The following is a 24838-nucleotide window of genomic DNA, read 5'->3' as shown; positions in this document are numbered from 1 at the left end:
CTGCATATAAGCTTCCAGCTGGTTCCAGATCTTCGCTGGAGCATTGCGCCTTATGGGTTAGAGTTTTAGCCTCTTTTTCTCAACCCTAAAGCTCACGGCTACGCTAACCATTGTTTTTTGTACCTCTACTGTTGCTTCAGGCTGTGCTGCCCTACTCTATGGTTTACCTTTTGCTGCCTGGAACTTACCTGCTCCTGGATTTCAGGACTGCTCCCCTCTTGGAATTTCCTCTGGATTGCCTGCTTCGCTCCTGTGCCACGCCGCCTCCTCGAACCTGTAAGACAAAACTATAGCTCTCAGGATCATTTACTCCTCAATCAAGACTAACCCTGTACCTGAGACTCACCTGGCTCCTCCTTGCTGTTGCACATCCTCCTGGTCGACCTTCACTGTACATTCTCTCACTGTAAATAAAACCACTTACCTTTTACTCTTCCTCTGTGTCTGGTTTTTGGTGCCGCTCATACGACGTACGCTGAATTATGTCACTGTGAAGTTATTCTGTATTTAAAGACAATTGATAAACAAATAATGTGATAGCTGTTTGCTTCAATTACAAATTTCTCCAAACTGGTTTTAGTAAAATAAACTGAAAGCACAGGCTGTCTAGAAAATGTAATCATTGTTAAAACTGCTACATGTGTTAAAAAGTAAACCACGATAACCAGGGTTTCAGCTTAAAAAATATCCAAAGCTTCATTAAAAATCATTTAAAGTAAAACTGTAAAGCAAACATCAACAGCAAAATTAATGCACCAAACAGAAGTCAGCAATTAAACAGAAAACCAATGCATCTGCCAAAACAACAACAAAAACATTCAGATGAAGTGCATTCCTGCTGTCTCTGCTGCATCCCAGCAGAGACTGGAGTCTCTGCTGAATTACAGTGTTTAAACCTCTCCACTCAGCAGCCATCTCCATCCCTCTCCTCCAGAACCTTACCACGCCAGCCCACTGTCCATCTAAATCATATCAAACCATCAACTGCAACTCAGAACCCTGGACCAGACCAGTTCAGAACACAAAGACCAGAGAAAAAATCTCACACTCAGGCTGTTAGGATTCTTTAACACATACAATATTATATGTCAAGTAAACTAACTGTGCTGAGAGGTTGTCTTAAGACAAAATATAATCTACGATGTTTTTGGCTGTCTTTAGGTATTTAGAAAAACGTTGCATATAATGAGTTTTTGTTTTCTTAGATGTTACTAGGGGTGTGCTATACTGATGGGAACAGCAGTTCTTTTGAGTGAACTGAATCACTAGAATCAGTTCATTAAAATGAACAAATGAATTAAAATGATTCGTTCAAAAGATTTGTCCACAGAATCCTTCAGTTCACACAGTTTATTAGATAGTTAGTTTAGTTTATTTATTTCGTGCCATACAGCATAAAAGCTGCTGAACCCCCATGGGCTTATAAGACACAAAGATGCCAACATTAACATCCTTCAAACATAAATGGTCCTCTTTCCAAGATGCCAGTTTTTTTAAACATACTGAGCTAACTTAAACAAATAATATAAAAATATATATAATATGTAATAAATACTGTAGTTTATCTTCATCACTCTTATAAAATAAATCTGGGCAAACATCAAGAACTTTACCAAACAATTCATTTCTGAGAGTCGTATACAAAGTACAATAAAAAAAGAAATGCATTTCATTTTTAATTTTATTTAAATCACACAGAGAACTTTTTCCTCCTTTGTGACTGTGTGAAATCATACAGTTTCTAAAGCTAGAGGCAAAGTACCAAATCTAAGTTTATTCATGCAGTACACAAATAAAGGAGGGGGAGCTCTAACGCTTTCGACCAAGAGAGAAAAAAAAATGAAAGTGATTAGATCTTTGCATTCCTTTTCTGCCTCAAAATTTAATTTAATTAGCAAAAGGGGAAGCAGACTCGATCAGTGATTAAATTAAGTTTTCTCAGATGACATTTGATACGCAAATGAATGAAAGAAAAACAGAAAATATATAGACAAATAAAAACATTAAAGATGAAAAGTGTGACACTTGTAATTTTAAAATAAGAACCTGTGGTTGTTCTTGTAACTGAGAAAAAAAAAAAGAAAGGTTAGCAAAATATCACACTTTAACATGAAGATTGCAGGGCAGAAATTTAGTTTTGGCAGATTAAAAAGTTCACATTTGATCAGAAAGTTCCAAAACGGGTGGACCAGAACTTTGGGCTGTTACTGCAACAGAGTATGGGAATAAAGAGTTTGTGGATTTGGAGTGATCTGGTGTGCCAGCAGTCCCTAAATTTGCTGTGTGACCCTACATTGTCGAGACAGATTTTTGGGAACTGAAGGTAATAAGGTAATAATAATTATAAAAGCAATATATAAGAAATTATTAAGACAACTGCTAGAAAATTTACCACTAAAAAGGGTTTTACATTTCTAAAACATCTTCAGAGCCTTGAAAAGTATGTTGTCTACAGTGTAGAAAATATTTCATCTAGTGTAATGGCTAAAACTGCACAGAAGCCGATATGGACCTACAATATGTTTTTGGTAATGTGAAGGCGCAGCTGATCTGGGTATAAGGGACACATAGATATAAGGGAAAACCAGAAAACCAGTCAGTATCTGGTGTGACCACCATTTGCCTCACACACTGCAACACATTTCCTTCACATAGTAGTGTTGTGTCGTTCATGAACTATTCATTCAAACGAACGAATCATTTGAGTGTTTGAACTGAACCAAATCACTTTAATCACTGATTTGTTCCTTACTTAGTTCAGTTGAGTTCAGCAGGAGTGGAACTTCTGTGTTCTGTGACTCACTCATGATGTAAATCTAAATGACAGTGGTGTGCGGGCAGGGAGGGACTGTTGTTGACACCTGAGCGAATGTGTCTTGAGATTCATTCACTGCAAATAAGCTACATGAATCACTCAGTGGATGAAACACTGTCTGATTCTGCCCTGAGTGATTCTAACCATTTCCTCCTTGCAGGGATTTGCTGCGCCAGGAATAAGAGTGGAAACCAACAACCTGTGGGACTTCTCCAGCCTTTGCCTACACCTGCCCGTCCTTGGTCTCACATAGCCCTGGATTTTGTTACCGGCCTACCCCCCTCTGAAGGTAACTCAGTCATATTAACCATTATCGACAGGTTCTCCAAGGCAACACATTTCGTCCCCCTGGCTAAACTCCCTACTGCCTTTCAGACCGCCCATCTCCTGGTTTCCAACGTCTTCCACCTTCATGGCATCCCTCTGGATATTGTATCCTATCGTGGACCTCAATTCATCTTGCAAGTCTGGAAAGCTTTCTTCAATGCTGTAGGAGCTAAGGTCACTCTCACCTGTGGTTATCACCCTCAGCCTAATAGACAGACCGAAAGATGCAACCAGGAGCTGGAGTCGGCATCAACAATAACCCCACTTCCTGGTGTAAACATTTACTGTGGGTGGAATACGCACACAATAGTCATACCTCTTCTGCCACTGGGTATTTGAGGTACCTTTTGAGGCCTCACTTTTCTCCAACATGGTAGGCCCGTTCTCTATGTCAGGTGGATTTTTTAATCTAATTCTTTGGCTTCCTGCAGCATGTCTGTGGTAGCTCTGTAGTTGGCTCTGTGGTTTGTAATCTTGAGGCTGCAGGTCCAAGCCCAGGTTGGGTCTGTGGTTGAAGGGATTAACAGATATACACCAGCATCTCTTCTTTAAATTTATATTTTTTTGAATTATTTCATAGAAATTTTTCCACCATTTACCTTTAATAATCTCAAATATTATTGCAGAAATATTACTTCAAATAAAATGAGAAATCCAATACAGAAAGCGATGTACCTGTCTGTCTGTTTAATTTTACCCAGTTAAAATGAAAAATACTCCTGTTTCAGGTGGAGATGGGGTGGATGTGGGTGTTGGAGGCGTCCGTTTTTCTAATTTAATTATCAGATCTGACTGTTTTCATGAGACACAACCTGACAAACTGGTTTTGGTTACAAACTGTGACATGTTTTTTTAAAACAAGTCCTGTTCTCAGATTGCTGCTGACTACATGTGAAGATTACCTCAGAAACAGCTAAGTTAAAAAAAGTAGTTACAAAAGAGGATAAAGTTGAATGTTTTCTGTCAGACATTATCAGAAACCCGGATATCTGTGTCAAAATCCTGCCAGCAAAAGGCTCCATAATTATATTTGCCCATCACCCACTGGCCTCATCTGCCATGCTGTAATCACAGATTGTCTGGCTCGATTTAAATTAGAATGTTTTTTGTCTCCAAAATTACTAGAATGAACATCATCATTATCTCATTTCACTTCTAAATCACTTTCCCTTCCCCCAAAACCGCACTCAAAACAGCTGCAGCCTCTGGAAAGTGGTAAAACAGTACTTAGGTTTTAAATTAGCGGCTTTGCTGGAGGAGTGAGGTTGTGTTGTTTTAACAAATAGATGTGCCAACCGTTTTAGTGGGACAGTTGATTGAGGACAAACAGATCTGCTGTTGCATTACATTTACAGAAATAAAAAAATACTGTTTTCTATGAAATTTTGTAGTAAATTATACAAGAAAACCTTCAATCCTTGTCTGTCTGGTCTGATCTGAAAAAGCTGCATCCAGTTTAACACTATAAATAAACCACTATAAAGGCATACAGGGAAAAAAAGGTTTCCACAAATCTTAGTTAAGGGCAAGACTATATTTATTATTATGAAGATGTGAGAGGCGTTGTCATCTGGCGGGACCCTCTTGGAGACATGAGAGGTGTCAGTAGCAGCCAGGATTCTCTCAGACTCAGATGCTAGAGTGGTGGAGTCTCCTTGAAAGTGGGTGTTGGCAGAGACCCCTCGTCAGTGTGGTGGGTGCAGCGTCAGGGTGGCTGGAATGGGGGCTTGTGTACAGCTGCGTGAAGCTGTAAAATTTAAACATTATTCAATGTTTAAACTTGTCACACAAAGTTGGACTTCACGTGTTTGAACTGGCACTTTTGATATCTATAAGAATTTTTACACAATCATTTTAGGTTTGATGATTTTTTTGGAGATTTTCTAAAGAATGCTCAACAGACAGTTAATGATATTGTTCTCAAACGTTTGAGATATATAAAACTTAAAAATTTTTTGCAAACAAACTTCTAAGTCATACAAATATATATATATATATATATATATATATATATATATTTATATATATATAAACATTTTTGTTTCATTTGGGGTGGCTGTGACTCAGTGCATAGAGCATTTGTCCTCCAATGACAGAGTTTGAGTTTTGATTCTTGGCAGCAGTCACATGTCGAAGTGTCCCTAGGCAAGACACTGAACCTCTCTTTGGCTCCGAAGTGCCCCATCAGTGTATGAATGGAATTTAACGCACTGATTAGTCTCTATACAATGATTTATTCAGGTTAGCCTTAGTTCATTCAGGTTAGATGTAGTAGAGTTCTATGTGTGGATGGGTAGATGAGGGCAGATTNACCTGAGACTCACCTGGCTCCTCCTTGCTGTTGCACATCCTCCTGGTCGACCTTCACTGTACATTCTCTCACTGTAAATAAAACCACTTACCTTTTACTCTTCCTCTGTGTCTGGTTTTTGGTGCCGCTCATACGACGTACGCTGAATTATGTCACTGTGAAGTTATTCTGTATTTAAAGACAATTGATAAACAAATAATGTGATAGCTGTTTGCTTCAATTACAAATTTCTCCAAACTGGTTTTAGTAAAATAAACTGAAAGCACAGGCTGTCTAGAAAATGTAATCATTGTTAAAACTGCTACATGTGTTAAAAAGTAAACCACGATAACCAGGGTTTCAGCTTAAAAAATATCCAAAGCTTCATTAAAAATCATTTAAAGTAAAACTGTAAAGCAAACATCAACAGCAAAATTAATGCACCAAACAGAAGTCAGCAATTAAACAGAAAACCAATGCATCTGCCAAAACAACAACAAAAACATTCAGATGAAGTGCATTCCTGCTGTCTCTGCTGCATCCCAGCAGAGACTGGAGTCTCTGCTGAATTACAGTGTTTAAACCTCTCCACTCAGCAGCCATCTCCATCCCTCTCCTCCAGAACCTTACCACGCCAGCCCACTGTCCATCTAAATCATATCAAACCATCAACTGCAACTCAGAACCCTGGACCAGACCAGTTCAGAACACAAAGACCAGAGAAAAAATCTCACACTCAGGCTGTTAGGATTCTTTAACACATACAATATTATATGTCAAGTAAACTAACTGTGCTGAGAGGTTGTCTTAAGACAAAATATAATCTACGATGTTTTTGGCTGTCTTTAGGTATTTAGAAAAACGTTGCATATAATGAGTTTTTGTTTTCTTAGATGTTACTAGGGGTGTGCTATACTGATGGGAACAGCAGTTCTTTTGAGTGAACTGAATCACTAGAATCAGTTCATTAAAATGAACAAATGAATTAAAATGATTCGTTCAAAAGATTTGTCCACAGAATCCTTCAGTTCACACAGTTTATTAGATAGTTAGTTTAGTTTATTTATTTCGTGCCATACAGCATAAAAGCTGCTGAACCCCCATGGGCTTATAAGACACAAAGATGCCAACATTAACATCCTTCAAACATAAATGGTCCTCTTTCCAAGATGCCAGTTTTTTTAAACATACTGAGCTAACTTAAACAAATAATATAAAAATATATATAATATGTAATAAATACTGTAGTTTATCTTCATCACTCTTATAAAATAAATCTGGGCAAACATCAAGAACTTTACCAAACAATTCATTTCTGAGAGTCGTATACAAAGTACAATAAAAAAAGAAATGCATTTCATTTTTAATTTTATTTAAATCACACAGAGAACTTTTTCCTCCTTTGTGACTGTGTGAAATCATACAGTTTCTAAAGCTAGAGGCAAAGTACCAAATCTAAGTTTATTCATGCAGTACACAAATAAAGGAGGGGGAGCTCTAACGCTTTCGACCAAGAGAGAAAAAAAAATGAAAGTGATTAGATCTTTGCATTCCTTTTCTGCCTCAAAATTTAATTTAATTAGCAAAAGGGGAAGCAGACTCGATCAGTGATTAAATTAAGTTTTCTCAGATGACATTTGATACGCAAATGAATGAAAGAAAAACAGAAAATATATAGACAAATAAAAACATTAAAGATGAAAAGTGTGACACTTGTAATTTTAAAATAAGAACCTGTGGTTGTTCTTGTAACTGAGAAAAAAAAAAAGAAAGGTTAGCAAAATATCACACTTTAACATGAAGATTGCAGGGCAGAAATTTAGTTTTGGCAGATTAAAAAGTTCACATTTGATCAGAAAGTTCCAAAACGGGTGGACCAGAACTTTGGGCTGTTACTGCAACAGAGTATGGGAATAAAGAGTTTGTGGATTTGGAGTGATCTGGTGTGCCAGCAGTCCCTAAATTTGCTGTGTGACCCTACATTGTCGAGACAGATTTTTGGGAACTGAAGGTAATAAGGTAATAATAATTATAAAAGCAATATATAAGAAATTATTAAGACAACTGCTAGAAAATTTACCACTAAAAAGGGTTTTACATTTCTAAAACATCTTCAGAGCCTTGAAAAGTATGTTGTCTACAGTGTAGAAAATATTTCATCTAGTGTAATGGCTAAAACTGCACAGAAGCCGATATGGACCTACAATATGTTTTTGGTAATGTGAAGGCGCAGCTGATCTGGGTATAAGGGACACATAGATATAAGGGAAAACCAGAAAACCAGTCAGTATCTGGTGTGACCACCATTTGCCTCACACACTGCAACACATTTCCTTCACATAGTAGTGTTGTGTCGTTCATGAACTATTCATTCAAACGAACGAATCATTTGAGTGTTTGAACTGAACCAAATCACTTTAATCACTGATTTGTTCCTTACTTAGTTCAGTTGAGTTCAGCAGGAGTGGAACTTCTGTGTTCTGTGACTCACTCATGATGTAAATCTAAATGACAGTGGTGTGCGGGCAGGGAGGGACTGTTGTTGACACCTGAGCGAATGTGTCTTGAGATTCATTCACTGCAAATAAGCTACATGAATCACTCAGTGGATGAAACACTGTCTGATTCTGCCCTGAGTGATTCTAACCATTTCCTCCTTGCAGGGATTTGCTGCGCCAGGAATAAGAGTGGAAACCAACAACCTGTGGGACTTCTCCAGCCTTTGCCTACACCTGCCCGTCCTTGGTCTCACATAGCCCTGGATTTTGTTACCGGCCTACCCCCCTCTGAAGGTAACTCAGTCATATTAACCATTATCGACAGGTTCTCCAAGGCAACACATTTCGTCCCCCTGGCTAAACTCCCTACTGCCTTTCAGACCGCCCATCTCCTGGTTTCCAACGTCTTCCACCTTCATGGCATCCCTCTGGATATTGTATCCTATCGTGGACCTCAATTCATCTTGCAAGTCTGGAAAGCTTTCTTCAATGCTGTAGGAGCTAAGGTCACTCTCACCTGTGGTTATCACCCTCAGCCTAATAGACAGACCGAAAGATGCAACCAGGAGCTGGAGTCGGCATCAACAATAACCCCACTTCCTGGTGTAAACATTTACTGTGGGTGGAATACGCACACAATAGTCATACCTCTTCTGCCACTGGGTATTTGAGGTACCTTTTGAGGCCTCACTTTTCTCCAACATGGTAGGCCCGTTCTCTATGTCAGGTGGATTTTTTAATCTAATTCTTTGGCTTCCTGCAGCATGTCTGTGGTAGCTCTGTAGTTGGCTCTGTGGTTTGTAATCTTGAGGCTGCAGGTCCAAGCCCAGGTTGGGTCTGTGGTTGAAGGGATTAACAGATATACACCAGCATCTCTTCTTTAAATTTATATTTTTTTGAATTATTTCATAGAAATTTTTCCACCATTTACCTTTAATAATCTCAAATATTATTGCAGAAATATTACTTCAAATAAAATGAGAAATCCAATACAGAAAGCGATGTACCTGTCTGTCTGTTTAATTTTACCCAGTTAAAATGAAAAATACTCCTGTTTCAGGTGGAGATGGGGTGGATGTGGGTGTTGGAGGCGTCCGTTTTTCTAATTTAATTATCAGATCTGACTGTTTTCATGAGACACAACCTGACAAACTGGTTTTGGTTACAAACTGTGACATGTTTTTTTAAAACAAGTCCTGTTCTCAGATTGCTGCTGACTACATGTGAAGATTACCTCAGAAACAGCTAAGTTAAAAAAAGTAGTTACAAAAGAGGATAAAGTTGAATGTTTTCTGTCAGACATTATCAGAAACCCGGATATCTGTGTCAAAATCCTGCCAGCAAAAGGCTCCATAATTATATTTGCCCATCACCCACTGGCCTCATCTGCCATGCTGTAATCACAGATTGTCTGGCTCGATTTAAATTAGAATGTTTTTTGTCTCCAAAATTACTAGAATGAACATCATCATTATCTCATTTCACTTCTAAATCACTTTCCCTTCCCCCAAAACCGCACTCAAAACAGCTGCAGCCTCTGGAAAGTGGTAAAACAGTACTTAGGTTTTAAATTAGCGGCTTTGCTGGAGGAGTGAGGTTGTGTTGTTTTAACAAATAGATGTGCCAACCGTTTTAGTGGGACAGTTGATTGAGGACAAACAGATCTGCTGTTGCATTACATTTACAGAAATAAAAAAATACTGTTTTCTATGAAATTTTGTAGTAAATTATACAAGAAAACCTTCAATCCTTGTCTGTCTGGTCTGATCTGAAAAAGCTGCATCCAGTTTAACACTATAAATAAACCACTATAAAGGCATACAGGGAAAAAAAGGTTTCCACAAATCTTAGTTAAGGGCAAGACTATATTTATTATTATGAAGATGTGAGAGGCGTTGTCATCTGGCGGGACCCTCTTGGAGACATGAGAGGTGTCAGTAGCAGCCAGGATTCTCTCAGACTCAGATGCTAGAGTGGTGGAGTCTCCTTGAAAGTGGGTGTTGGCAGAGACCCCTCGTCAGTGTGGTGGGTGCAGCGTCAGGGTGGCTGGAATGGGGGCTTGTGTACAGCTGCGTGAAGCTGTAAAATTTAAACATTATTCAATGTTTAAACTTGTCACACAAAGTTGGACTTCACGTGTTTGAACTGGCACTTTTGATATCTATAAGAATTTTTACACAATCATTTTAGGTTTGATGATTTTTTTGGAGATTTTCTAAAGAATGCTCAACAGACAGTTAATGATATTGTTCTCAAACGTTTGAGATATATAAAACTTAAAAATTTTTTGCAAACAAACTTCTAAGACATATACATATATATATATATATATATGTATATATATATATATATATATATATATATATATATATATATATATATATATAAACATTTTTGTTTCATTTGGGGTGGCTGTGACTCAGTGCATAGAGCATTTGTCCTCCAATGACAGAGTTTGAGTTTTGATTCTTGGCAGCAGTCACATGTCGAAGTGTCCCTAGGCAAGACACTGAACCTCTCTTTGGCTCCGAAGTGCCCCATCAGTGTATGAATGGAATTTAACGCACTGATTAGTCTCTATACAATGATTTATTCAGGTTAGCCTTAGTTCATTCAGGTTAGATGTAGTAGAGTTCTATGTGTGGATGGGTAGATGAGGGCAGATTCTGTTGTGAAGCGGTTTGAGTAGCCTGGCTGGCTAGAAAGGCACTATATAAGTACAGTCCATTTACCATTTATTTCACCCAGTATGCCTCTCGTTGCTATAGGACTGTTTTCTTTAAAATCTCCCCAGAATGCAGACAGCACACACAGACAAGTTTTCATAGACTTATATATGTTTTATATATATTCTAGATTAAAAATATTCTCTTCAAAACTAGAAGTGAAGGGTCTTTTTATCTTGTCATATCACCTACATAAAATACTGTAGAAAAATAAAATAAGAAAATAATAAAAAATTAAAATCCATTAAAGTCCTCTGCCACTCACAATTTATGAGATCAGACTTAAAGTTTTCGCAGAGTAACACTTTGTTTGAGGCTTACTTTTAAGTCTGCATTTTGGTCTGCCTTTCATTAACTTGGTAGTAGCAACTAAAAGACACAGATGCGTTGTTACCATGGTGACCATAATGAGTCAATGGCAGCAGCTTTAACATTTTTTTGATCTTGTTTATACTTCTTGCACCAGTCCATCAAAATGTAGGTGGTTACAGAAAATGGATTATGTTGTTGAACTGTATCTTATTGTAAATCTTTTATATTTACATTACTTTTATTTGTTCACCCTTATTGTTTATGAGATCCCAACAGCGGAGAGCTGAAACAACTCGTTACAGGGAGCTTTTACCCATTTTTGTTAAAGGGACCAAATTTGTCTCCTTAGAATTTTATTATGAAATTGAAAGTGAATCAAAATAAAATCAACAAACTAACAAACAATAAATCCATAGATAAAAATAAAATGAACACTGATAATTTTGAAAAATATTTTTTGGCATTAAGTAATTACTCTGAGATATTGGAATCAAATATGAATAGTTATATTCACTTTGCATTGGTTTAACAAAGAAAACGGAGTAGGAATTAACCTTTATGATCTAAAATATGAGAATCTTCTGAATGGGATGTTTTCGGTCAGAATCTTTTAATTTTTCAAAAAATATTTTTTTAACCCAGAGCAGAGGTACCGAGAACAGATGGATACATGGACAACAACAGTAAAAGGTAAGCGTAGTGGTTTATTAACAGAGACTGGGAGAGGCAGGATCAGGATAATAGGATGTTTAATTGTTCTGAGGGAGGAAAAGGAGGATTGCAGGTTGGAGTGGTAAAAGGTGATTTCCAGGGATGACGTAAGTGAGTTTGTTGGAGTGGTAGGTTGGACACAATGATGGAAAGGCTGAGCTGGTAATGACTAAACTGTTTTGTTGCAGATAGTGGTAGTTTCAGGATGAGGATCTCAGGCGGCTAGGAATTCCACCTGCCATTCAGGAGCTGCAAGAAGAGATCAGCAGAGGAATAAAACCCATAACAGAACACTAGAATCCTCACAGATCTAAGTTTTAGGTTTTACATGTGCAAGAATTGAGACAGTTTAGACCATTCTGATAAGTATCTCACTTTGACATTGAGGTCAGAAGAATATTAGTAATTCTGCCAAATTGTCAGATTAGTCTGAAACAAGATCAGATTAGAAGTGAGCGTATGTTTAACAACTTGCATCAGCTTAAAATGTCCTAACCACACCCAAACATAACTTTTCTCATTACCAGAAGAGAAGAGGTTCCCTGCTGGAGTACAAATGGATTAAAATAGGCCTTACCAGGAAACAGTGTTGTACAGCTTGAGTGTCCCTGACCAGGTACATGGAGGGATGGCGTGAACCCGAGAGTCAACTGAGGATGATCTGAGGTTATTCCAAAGGTCACTCAGGAGGGTTAAGTTGACTGCTTCTGAGGGGACTAGAGCTTTTAGCTGATGAAGTCAGGAAATGGAGCAAAATCTGTCGTCTATGAGCATTTTTTTTAGCTGTACTCATAAAGTCACCCATAGTTCCTATTAACTTTAGCTTTTCTAGATTTTCTACTACTGGACTTTACAAAACAAATCTAGACTAAACATACATTTTAGGCTTAGACAAAACACAATGTGAAGTGGGGCAATGAATGGAGAGGGACCAGGACAAGGATGAAGATGAAGACTAAACAAATACTTGTCAAAGAGCCAAAGTAACAGGATGTCAAATTACCATCAACCATAAAGATTCTGACAAGACTGGAACCTGAGTGTCTGCAAAAAAAGTAATAAAATTTGTTAAACTATTTGACTAATTTCTTAATCGCTAAATGAACATGGACAGAGGGACGGTGCCATACCATAGCATTGGATGTCTTAGAATGGGCATATAAAAATGTGACAAAAAATTTTAAAAAATGAATTCAATCTACAAATTAAAACACCAAGAAAATCTTCTCTTTCTTCCAATTTCCAATCCTGAGCAAAACTTTGGCGACAGGAGAAAGAAACAACTCCCTTTTAACAGGAAGAAAGCTCCAACAGAACTAAGCTCACGATGGATGGCCATCTGTTTCGACTAGCTAGAGTTAGAGAGGACAGGAAAGAAACACACAAACACAAAAAGATTTGGTATAATAAAACCAGGTAAAACATTCCTTTCATCTGCAGACCAATCAGAGACATCTTTTTAGTTTGCAAACCAACCAGAGTATCTACAATGATACTGGTGGAATATTATAGTTTATTCCCCTTTGTGATCCTATGAAGGAGATAACAATAACAGAAAAAACAGATAAATTATTAAATTACTATGGAATACATTAATATTATAAAATAGATATGTTATTTAATCTGCCAGTAGAGTCCAGTTTACAGCTTCTTCTCAGTGGTGGAATTTTTTAATAGGGGTCAACAAGTTGTTTATGTTTTGTTTAAGGAACCACACCCCTCCTGCAACGGCACTGCGGCCCCCCCTAGGGGGTGCGTCCCACACTTTGGGAACCACTGGTTTAGACCAAACTCAACAATGAGGCCACTAAAGATGGGCAGCTGTGGATACAATGTAGCTCACCACCATCAGTGTGTGAATATGTGGATGAATGGGTGAATGACTGAATGTAGTGTGAAGCACTTTGGGGTCCTTGGACTAGATACAAGTGCAAGCCATTTACCTTTTTTTTTTACCATGCTGCAGAGGAGGTTTTCATCAGCAAGGACTGGGAAACTGGTCAGAGAAATATGGATAGAGCAAAATACAAAGAAATTCTAGAGAGGATCTTGATTGAGTCCTCCAGAGATTTGAGACTGGGTCAGAGGTTCACCTTCCTGCAGGACAATGACCCTAAACACACTGCTGAAGCAACACTCCAGTGGTTTAAAGAAGACCAGTTAAATGTCCTGGAATGATTCAGTCACAGTCCAGACCTCAATCCAACTGAGAATCTCTGGTTCAGTTTAAAGATTGTTGGACACAACCAGCACCTATCCAACCTGAAGGATAGCAGTGATTAGATGGACCAACTTCATGGAGATATAACTGACAAGACCTGAAATGCTATCATTGATGGTGACAGAAATTATTGACTTTAGAAGGTGAATACACAATATATGCATCACTTCAGTTTTACATTACATTTAAAATAATTTTAAACAGGTTTTTTCTAATTTAATGCCATAAGTTTGAAGTATTTCATGTTGAATTACTGATTTTAATCAAATAAAAAATCAAAATAAATTTCATGTTGTGTTCTGAGGTCTACACAAAAATGCATTTAAGTATGTTCTGTTACTTCTTGTTTCTGAATGGTGCTGCTGCAAAAGAAGAGCATGTGTTAGAAGTGCAGAGCAAGAGAAGACAGAAAGAGTTTTGTAATAGCACCTTGTGTCTTGGCACCTGTGTAATAAAGTTCATGAGTTTTACCAGATGTCTCCTTATTTCATTTTCAACTGCCACAACAAAATTGGTGATGAAGAATTAGCACGTCAGTACCAAGTCCACTGCTGTTCCTGTGTCATGCTGGTGAGTCTCCTGTACTGTTTACAATGCGTTGGAAAATGTTTGAGAATTACTTGCTCAACATTAAAGCTACTGGAGACAAGTGGCCGGATGAAAGATGACACGTCATTTTTCTACACTGCCTGGGTTTAGAGTGACAATGTCAGTTCTACACTTTACCAGATCAAGGTACAATGTTTGATGAAGCCAAAATATTTTGTTTGCAAAGTTAATGTGCTGTTATGCAGACATGCATTCAGGCAGTGTGTTCAATGGGCTGATGAAACCGTGAGCCAGTATGTTGCAGAAATCAGTGCCCAGCGGCGCCATGTTGCTTTGAGGTGATGGAAAAGGAAGTTATCAGAGATCAGCTCACTTCCAACGCCTATTTCAGTGCTGTGAAAAATAAGTTATGGCTGGAGGAGGACCTCACACTGGGCAACGCTCTAACCATTGCATGTCAAGTGGAAACAGCAGTTAAAAATGTAACACTGTTTTCAGTTGCCACTATTGTCCAAACTGCATTGGTACAGGTTGTGAATGCAGCATGTGCTTGTTTTTGAGGGAAATGAGAGGCGCAAACAGCTCAAAATATGTAAACATCTGCCCCATGTTTATTATAAACAGACAAGTCATAAAAAGCAATGTCAGTGCTTAAGATCTGGATCAGATAAACCCCTGGCTGATGATGCTGATTAAAAACTGTCCTGCTACTAAAATAAATTATGATAACTGCAAGAAAAATTTTGCTAAAGTATGCAAATCATCTGTGGCTGCAGTGAGATAAGTGGTTGTTCCTGAATTAGCAGCACTGTGTGTGAATGTTAAGCTGATGGCTGTTGTATTTGATAAAATCACTTACAAAATAAACACTGAAGCACCAAAAGAAAACTCACAGGTCCTGGAGTTAATCTGACTGTTTGAATGTTTTACTATCTCCACCCAACTGGAGTGCACCTTGCAAAGAATCAAGCGCACCCATCCCTTTCACTGCTCAACCTCATCAGACAAATCTCTAAGGTAATCCTGTTCACCTGTGCCAACACTGAACTCTATTCAGAGAAAGAACTTCAGCTGAAAGCTTCTCCGAAGACACCACTGGTGGGAAATGGACAATATTATTCAACGTTTTCATGATTCATATTTAATTCAGATACTGAAACTACTGAAATTTACTGATTCTTTAATACAATGTTTATGTTTGAATACATATTGGTATGCATGGTTTGCAACTCAGTGTTATTTATTTCATTCACTGTCAAGTTAAAAGTAAATTATTAAAACCATGAATTAAGAAATTAGTCAAATATTTAAAGTTAAAATCAATTTATTGTTGTTTCTGATATTTAATATTTATCTCATTTGTTTGTAGGTTATCAACCTACTCATGCCCTACAAATGTTGTGCTGATCGTTCTGAAAAAGAAAAGAAGAAATGAATAAACAAATGTGTGAGTGTTCCTACGTCTCTTTGAAAGAAGCAAGCCTTGTCAAGTTTGGACAGAGGCTGAAGTGACTTAAGGGAGAAAACTTGGAATTAGTAGACACTGCAGCTTCAGTGTGTCACGTGCAGCTCTGCTGGTTAAGTGTTTCTACTATTGTATATCTGGTTTTGTGTTTTTGAACTTCCTGTTTTATTTTGTGCTGTAATTTCCTGCCTCGTTTCAGACAACTTCACTTCCTGAGATTCTCTCTGCCACACCCTAATGTTATCCACTTGAGTCTCGTTGCCTTTATTTGTCTATATATACCTCACCCATGCAGCTTTTCTTTGGCAGTTTGTCTTTGTTCCTTGTATCAAGCATTCCAGCCTTTATTCTACTGTAATTCTAGACCCAGCTTGTATTCTTTATAGACTTTTGAATTAGAGCCCGTGTAAAAGGGGCATATGCTTGCGTCTGGTCACACCCACGACCAATGAGTGAACAGGAGCTAAGCTTGCACCACCCACGAAGCAGGGCCGGCCTGGGACCAAAAAAGCAGGGCCGGCCTCAAAGAAATGCCGGTGGAAACTCACGCAAGCCAAGTGGATTAGAGTGGAGCCGGGACCTTTAGAGCCCGTGTAAAAGGGGCATAAGTGACTGCTACTGCTAACAGCTCGCTGGGTGCGATTATAATATAAACCGCTCCGTACCCGCTTAAATACATAAACACAAACTCATTAACGATCTTGTTCATATCTTCACACTTAAAGGGGGAGCTGGCTTTTCCAGTTTTCCACATTACTAACCTGAAAATTGGATTAATAATGTCTGTGAGTGACGAAGCGGACCTTCAGCTCCTTTGTTAAACTTCAACTGAGAAGAAGGAGGAAACAGTGTCTTTACTTTAGTCCCCCCACCCCACCCTTTTGTTCCCAAAATTTACTGTTACTGTCCTTCACTGATAACTTATAAGTTCTGTATCGATTTATTATGTCCTTGCTTTGTAGTACATACACAGGGAACGAACTCTCACTATAGAGTGTATCACATAAACCACAGAAACACTGAGCTACAGCAGACACACAAGCTGTAAGAAGCCACAGAATCAGATAAATAAATCCACTTGTGGCTGACATAGTCACAGACACAGAAAATGGGCCTTCCATGTTGGAGAAAATGTCCTGTTGTTTATCTCCCCGCTGTCTTTAATTTTCTGTTTGGTTTATATAGGGTCTGTTAGCTCCAAGATACTTACTGAGAGTTTATCTGCTATTTTTAGTCTCATAAATTAATTTTTAAGCAGAAAATCTCCTCTGTTGAACACAGCAGGTTTTGCAGCAACTATTTCTGCATTAAACAGTAATAGGTTTAACGTTTGTAGTGGTCGTATCAATGAGCTAAAACCTGCAAAATGTGTCCACAGGGTTAAATATTTTATTCCCCAATGAGAATTTATTGGAGCTGCCCTGCTGTCCCGATCACTGCCAACAGGCTTTATGTCAAATCTACTGATGAACGCGGTCAGTGACTGTAACACCATATAACTTCAGATAAGTCAAAAACTAAGAATGAATCATAAAAAACATTTTAATACTTTTTAAAAATTGTCAAAATAGTTTAAAAGCACAGAACAAAACAATCCACAGCAAGCTAAGTAATTAAGTAATTTACATTGTTTATTAGGACAAACTACTTTGTGGGGCGGATGATTTTTTTTTGGTGGGGCACAGCCCCTATTGACCGGCTGTGTCTGGTTGTAAGTATTTTGTGTTATATATTTCTGTTTGAGAGCACTTCTGCAAACTGAAAGGTTGACGATAAACTGTAGACCAGTGGTGTCCAATCCTGGTCCTGGAGGGCAACTATCTTGTATGTTTTAGATGTTAACCTGCTCTTCAGCAAGTCTTCAAGTTCTGCAGAAGCCTGTTAATCAGTCAGTCATTCAAATCAGGTGTGTCAAAGCAGAGAAACATCTGAAACAAGCAGGACAGCGGCCCTCAGGACCAGGATTGGACACCCCTGCTGTAGACACTTTATTTTGCATTACAGGAATACTAATCCTTCTGATAAAATACTACTTTTGCTTAAATTGAATGAGAATGTTTGTTTGTGATGTGTTTGAGATGTGTTCTAAGGTCTACACAGTAAATGCATCACATATTCCTGCAACTCTGTCCAGGACCAGTATGTGCTTTATTTCAGAGTCCAAGTACCATTTTTGTGACACGGTAAAAGGGCAGATATTTTAAAACATTGCACTCTAGTACACAATGTCATCTACACTGGGTTAGGCATAATGGCTCAGTCAAGTGCACTTTTGCCCTTGTGGTCCTTCCTATCTATGTATTTGAGATGTGATATGGGGGAGGGGGGAAAACACCTTACAACAGTGGCAAACCATGACTATTAGGAAAGAACCTTTAGCTTGGATAAAATATACAGACAGTTATCAGGCTCCCCTCTTGTGGAACCAACTTTTAGTTTCTGACCTTGAGGCTAACACCTTGTTTTTGTTTTAAGACTTTCCTTTTTAATAAATTTTATAGTTTGGGTTGGCTTGAGTTTCCTGAACTATCCCTTAATTATGCTGCTATAAGCTTATTCTGCTGGAGGACATATTGGACACATTTCCTTACTGTGCTGATGTCCTTACTCCCTCAGTGTTCTACGTTTGTATTTGCATTTATTGTTGTCATTAACCTGTGTTTTTCTTTATGCTGATGTAGATTCTTACTCATCTAGGACATGACAATCATAAGTGGTTCAATAGAAGGCAACTTCTTCTATTAATTTTTTGCAACTTTTTACCTTTCATCCAAAGGCCTCTTCAGTTCTGATCGTGGGTTAGGAGTTTCAGGCTTTTGTCATTTTAATGATTGAAATAATAGGGTTGTTAAGGTCATGAGTTACTGACTCACCCCACCATTCTGTGAGGTTTTTGGATCAGTGTTATTTGTTGAATGCTTCTAAACGAGGCTAATATTTGTGCTGTTTTTATCACATATTTCAAGGTGTGAATGGTTGTGAAACGAGTTAAGGCTACACCAGAGACGCATAAAAGACGGAACATGAGGCCATCCTGTTAGTTTAATGTATTTTTTTTTTGTTGTTTCTTTTTTTCCCCAATAGAAACTACATCTGGACTGAGTCTGTGTCTCTCTGTCTCTTTTCTGTCCTTCCATCCTGAGCCTGGTTTTACTCGAGGTCTCTTCCTGTTAAAAGTAAGTCATTCCTTTCCACTGTTTCCAACATACTGCTCAGGATAGGAAATTGTGATGAATTGAAGATTAATTACAGTCTACTAACTTATTTAGATAGATAAGTTGATTGGAAGTTTACAATACATGTGAATGTTTTTGTTTTGTGCCCTGAGATTTTGTGCTCCTTTGTTATGAATTGGAGCTATATCAACAAAATTAATTGAAGTAAATCAACGATAGAAGTACAGCCAATGTCAACTTTCTAAATGTTTCATCAAATCCACCTAATGGTCCATACATATTTGGTAAGAGAAGACACACAAATACACATAAACAGGCATTGGCAAAAATATTATTGTTTGCTTTTGCCTTTCAAGAATGGGCAAAAATAAACACTATTGGTTTGCAAAATACAGCAATTAAGCAATAACGCCTTCCTGTAGTTTTTAAAAAGCCTGCTGCTCCATCTAATGAGAGAAAAAGTCAGTGTTTAGCTGCAGTTTATTTCCATGTGATGGAAATAATGTCTCAGCAGACAAAAGGCATGCTGTGGACCACGGTGCTATTTATTTCATCATCACAGATGCTCATCTGGGTGCTAATTAATGACAATGGAAACCCACAAATCACTAGAAGGAACATTATAATTTTCACTTTACATCTAAATCATTTACTCTTCAGACAGCTGAGAGCTTCAGCTTCTTGATTGAATGGAGGAAGAGAGAATAGTATTTAAGTTTTAAATTAGCGGTTTCTCTGTGGGACTGTGGTTGTGTTTGTGTTTCAGCACTTTGCAGGACTTTAGATTCTGAAAAGTTGCTGCTGTTAACCAGTTCTTAAACACTTAGAAGCAGTCTTGGGGTGACTGGTAAGTCGGGTAAAGCACTTAGGTTTAGATTCTGTAAATCTGCTGCTGTTAACTAGTTGTTAATAAAAAAATGTCATGATTGCCCAAAGGTAAGGGGGAGTGATAATGTTTTTGCTCTTATTTGTGTATGCATTTATTTCTCTTAACCATTAGCAAACTATCTCTTGAATCACTGGATGGATTTTATGAAACTCAGAAAGTAATAATTACAGGTATTGCTACACCTGATTAATGTTTGGAGTCAACTGGATTCATGATGGCAGCCACAGCTCATAGAATTTACTTGTAAGAGACCCATTTAAGGGATGTAGACTGCACCAGACTTAAGAGGAGTGTTGACATTCTTATACATAGAGATATTCCCTTTGTTTATTTTAAAACAGTTTCTGATTCTTATCAGAAACTGTTTTCACAATTTAGAGCACATTTATAATATAAAAAATGGCTCCTGGGGGCTCATCAACTGCAGTAAATATCTGCATATCGGCTAATACCTCGAGTTGAAACTGTTGCAGATCTGATCTAACATCAGATCCATTGGAAACAATTAAAACTTTTGTTGAGTTCAATAAGCAGCTTTCCTCATCTGATTGCTCCCATGCTTTATGCAGATCTCCTTCCTCAATGGCATTAACACTTCTAATCTGGATCAGAACTTGACCAAGTTACTGGATCACCCTAGAATGGCAACAGAGCTTGAGACCACAGTTAAATCTTTACCAAGCGATAAAAGCCCTTAGCACTTAGTTTTCATGGTGTTTTATGGTGCTTAGGTGTAGGTCTAAAATACATTTTATAAAAAAGTAAACCAAACCCCACCAAACAGACTGAACTGTATTTTATGGAAATGATTGGTAATATATGTGTGGGGATCTGGAGTTTTAGCCCCACCTTGGGGCGGCTCCTTCAGCCCTTCTTTTCACAGGTGATCCAGATCCAGTTAATGAAGACTGTCAGTACTTAAGCCTCCAGCTGAGACCAGACCTTCGCTGGAGCATCGAACCTCCTGGGTTAGATTCTCAGCCACAGTTTCTAACCTAAAGTGGTTGATTGTTGACTACGTTCTTTGTGCACCTTGACTTCAGGTTCTTCGCCACGCTACGGGACTACGACCATCACGGATACTTACCTTGGACCTCTGGATACTCACCTGGACAGGATTACTGGCTTGTCGACCTCTTGATCACCTAACACCTCCATCATCTCCTCCACGCCACTGGACACCTCCTGGATCTGTAAGGACAAAAGAACATTAACAAAGCCACCTTGCAGTGCTCGACTGATACTAGGATTGGTACCCGAGACTCACCCTGTTCCTCTTACTTTACAGATCATTCCACGAAACGTTGCACTGTATATATATTGGGCACCTGTAAATAAATTACACTTACCTTCAGCTGTTGTCTCTGCATCTGGTTTTGGTCTAGCTCTTGGACTAGTTACCCTGCGTTCATGTCAGAATGCTCCAGCCAAACCAAAATGTCCAGAGTGGGTCAAAACCAGAACCGTCAGGTTAAGGGGAACCATTTCTATCTAAAGAACAGAGTTCCGTTCTCGTTTGTCAAACGTAGGTTGAAGCTACGGATTGTTTATGTGGGCAAGAGATTTACCGCGAAGATGGCGGACTCCTCTCCCCGAATCAAAAATCCCGAAGCAGCTTCTTGGTTAGCCCAACACGAATCTATGATAAATACACTTTGCGAAAAACTACAGTCAGAAACCGGTCGTCTTGACCAATTAACAATCCTCGCTCATGATATTCATGAAAAACTTTCGTCGTTAATTCCACACGCCGCCGAATGCACTTCCGCTTCCGCTTCCACTGCATCGTCACTTCCGGTACACACTTCCGGACATTTCCGCGAAGTTCCGTCTCCAACTCCCGAACATTTTGCCGGCGAAATCGGTAAGTGTGCTGGTTTTTTGCTGCAATGTTCGCTAGTTTTTGCTCGTGCTCCCCAGTCTTTCATTGATGATGCATCTAAGATATCGTACATCACTGGGTTACCCCAAGACAAGGCGCTAAGGTGGGCCGAAGCCAAATATAGCTTTTGAGCTATTCGGCTAACACCTTTCGACCAGTTCATTGAAGATTTTGAGCAAACTTTTGGCACCCGTTTCAATGAGACTGAAATGACACAGAACTTATGGAACCTTAGGCAAGGACAGCGTTCGGTGGCTCAGTTTGCAATTGACTTTCGTACTTTAGCTGCAACCTCCAGGTGGAATGAGCCCGCACTAAAAGTGGTTTTTGTTCACGCACTTCAAGAGTCAATCAAGGATCAGTTAGCTGGTTGGGATGAACCACGCTCCCTAGATGAGTTAATCGCCTTGACCATCAGATTAGACAACCGTCTGAGGGAGAGACAACGAGAGAAATACTCGTTCAAGTAGGTCGGAACAAGGCACCATAAGTGCTGGAATAGAGCCAGGAACAAACGAAAGTGAAAGCGAACCCATGCAGGTGGGAAGAGCTAGACTCACCCCAGAGGAGAGACTTAGACGCTTAGAGTCCACAGAATGTTTTTATTGTGGAGAGAAGAATCATTTCCAGGCTAAGTATTCACATTTAAAAGGACAGACTCACTAGGTGCCCGGGGGGTACTAGTGGGTAGTCTTGCGCAACCCCTCGGATCCCGATTATTCATTCATGCCACCGTTATTAACCAGCAGATCAAGCTCCCGATACATGCATTAATCAATTCCGGTGCCGAACAAAATCTTATTTCTGACGATCTAGTCAAACAATTGCAGCTAAAAACGGTACAATTATCCACACCTCTCCCTGTTATGGATATTTCTGGTCAGGTCATCACCCAAATCGAGTTTAGTGTTCCTCAGCTTCATTTTCTCACATCAGGTAATCACAGAGAGACAGCTGAATTTCTAGTGTTTTCCGCCCCATCTTCACAGATAATCTTAGGATTTCCTTGGTTACAGCGACATAATCCGATCATTAATTGGACGGAAAAAAGAATTGACTCATGGAGCCCCTTTTGTTTACAACACTGTCTGCAATCTGCGCTACCATCCCCAAGCAACAAGAACGTGTCCGAAGTTAAGACTGATCTCACCAAGGTGCCTACTGAATACCATGATCTGGCGGCAGTTTTCAGTAAGGCTAGGGCCTTGTCTTTACCACCTCACAGACCTTACAACTGTGCCATTGAATTACGGCCTGGAGAACCCTTACCAGCTAGTCGGCTGTTTAATCTCTCGGGCCCTGAACGTGACTCGATGAAGACTTATATTGAAGATTCACTCGCCTCAGGAATCATACGGCCATCCACGTCTCCAGTAGGCGCAGGCTTCTTTTTCGTGGAAAAGAAGGACAAGAGCCTGCACCCCTGTATCGACTACCGAGGGTTAAATCAGATCACGATTAAAAATAAATATCCACTCCCGTTAATCAATTCAGTCCACCAACAACTTCATGCCGCCAAGATTTTCACAAAGTTGGACCTCCGTAACGCTTACCATTTGGTAAGGATCCGGGAGGGGGACGAATGGAAAACAGCGAATACCTGGTCATGCCTTTCGGTCTCACAAATACACCCGCAGTTTTCCAATCCCTCATTAATGATGTACTACGCGACTTTCTGAACATTTCCGTTTTTGTATATCTTGACGATATTCTAATCTATTCCCAGGATCCAGCGCAACACCGGGCCCAAGTGCGAGCAGTTCTGCAAAGACTATATCAGAATCAACTTTTTGTGAAGGCCGAAAAATGTGAATTCAGCGTCACCACCGTCAGCTTCTTGGGTTTCATCTTCGGACAAGGCCATTACCGAACTGACCCAGAGAAGATCAGGGCTGTTGCTGACTGGCCCATCCCCTCTGACCGCAGGCAGCTACAGAGGTTTCTTGGTTTCGCAAACTTTTACAGGCGTTTTATTCAGGACTATAGCAGAGTAGCCACTCCTCTCACACAGTTGACATCCACGAAACAACCTTTTGTTTGGTCCACCGAAGCCCAGTCCGCTTTCGACGAGTTAAAGTCTTGTTTCGTCTCCGCTCCTATTTTACGTCATCCTAACCCTGAACTGCAGTTTATCCTGGAAGTAGACTCTTCCGATTCAGGGGTAGGGGCCATCCTGTCCCAAAGGTCCTCCGAGGACAACAAGGTCCACCCTTGTGCTTACTTCTCCCGTCACCTTACACCTGCGGAGAAGAATTATGACGTTGGGAATCGGGAACTTCTAGCCATTAAGCTAGCCCTGGAAGAGTGGAGGCACTGGTTGGAGGGTTGTGTGGTGCCATTTATTATCTGGACGGATCATAAGAACCTGGCCTATCTACAGACGGCCAAGAGGTTGAACCCCCGACAGGCTAGGTGGTCCCTGTTTTTCGGGAGGTTCAACTTCACCATCACTTATAGGCCAGGTTTGAAAAATGTGAAGCCAGATGCACTCTCCAGGCTATGGGCTAGCCCTGATTCATCTGAGGAAGAAGAGCCAATTATTCCTCCCTCACTAATAGTAGGTGCTCTAACGTGGGACATCAAAAGAGAAATCCGGGAGGCCCAGCGAGGGGAACCTGACCCTGGAGGGGGGCCTCCAGGTAAAACCTACGTCCCTACTACAGTGAGGCCCAGGGTTCTCGAATGGTTACACTCCCAACAATTCACTTGCCACCCAGGAATCCATCGTATGACCCAGCTAACTACTCGTTATTTCTGGTGGCCTAGCCTGGTAACAGATGTTAAGGAGGTTGTTTCCACCTGTCCTACATGTGCCCGATGCAAGAGCAGTAACCAGCCTCCAGCCGGGTTACTACAACCCCTGGCCATCCCTAACCGTCCATGGTCCCACATCGCTCTAGACTTTGTCACGGGGTTACCTCCCTCCCAGGGGCACACCGTGATACTCACCATAATTGACAGGTTCTCTAAGTCAGCA

This window comes from Kryptolebias marmoratus, linkage group LG8 (genome assembly GCF_001649575.2).
Source record: "Kryptolebias marmoratus isolate JLee-2015 linkage group LG8, ASM164957v2, whole genome shotgun sequence".
Classification (NCBI taxonomy): Eukaryota; Metazoa; Chordata; class Actinopteri; order Cyprinodontiformes; family Rivulidae; genus Kryptolebias; species Kryptolebias marmoratus.
Note: the sequence above shows the minus strand (reverse complement) of the source record.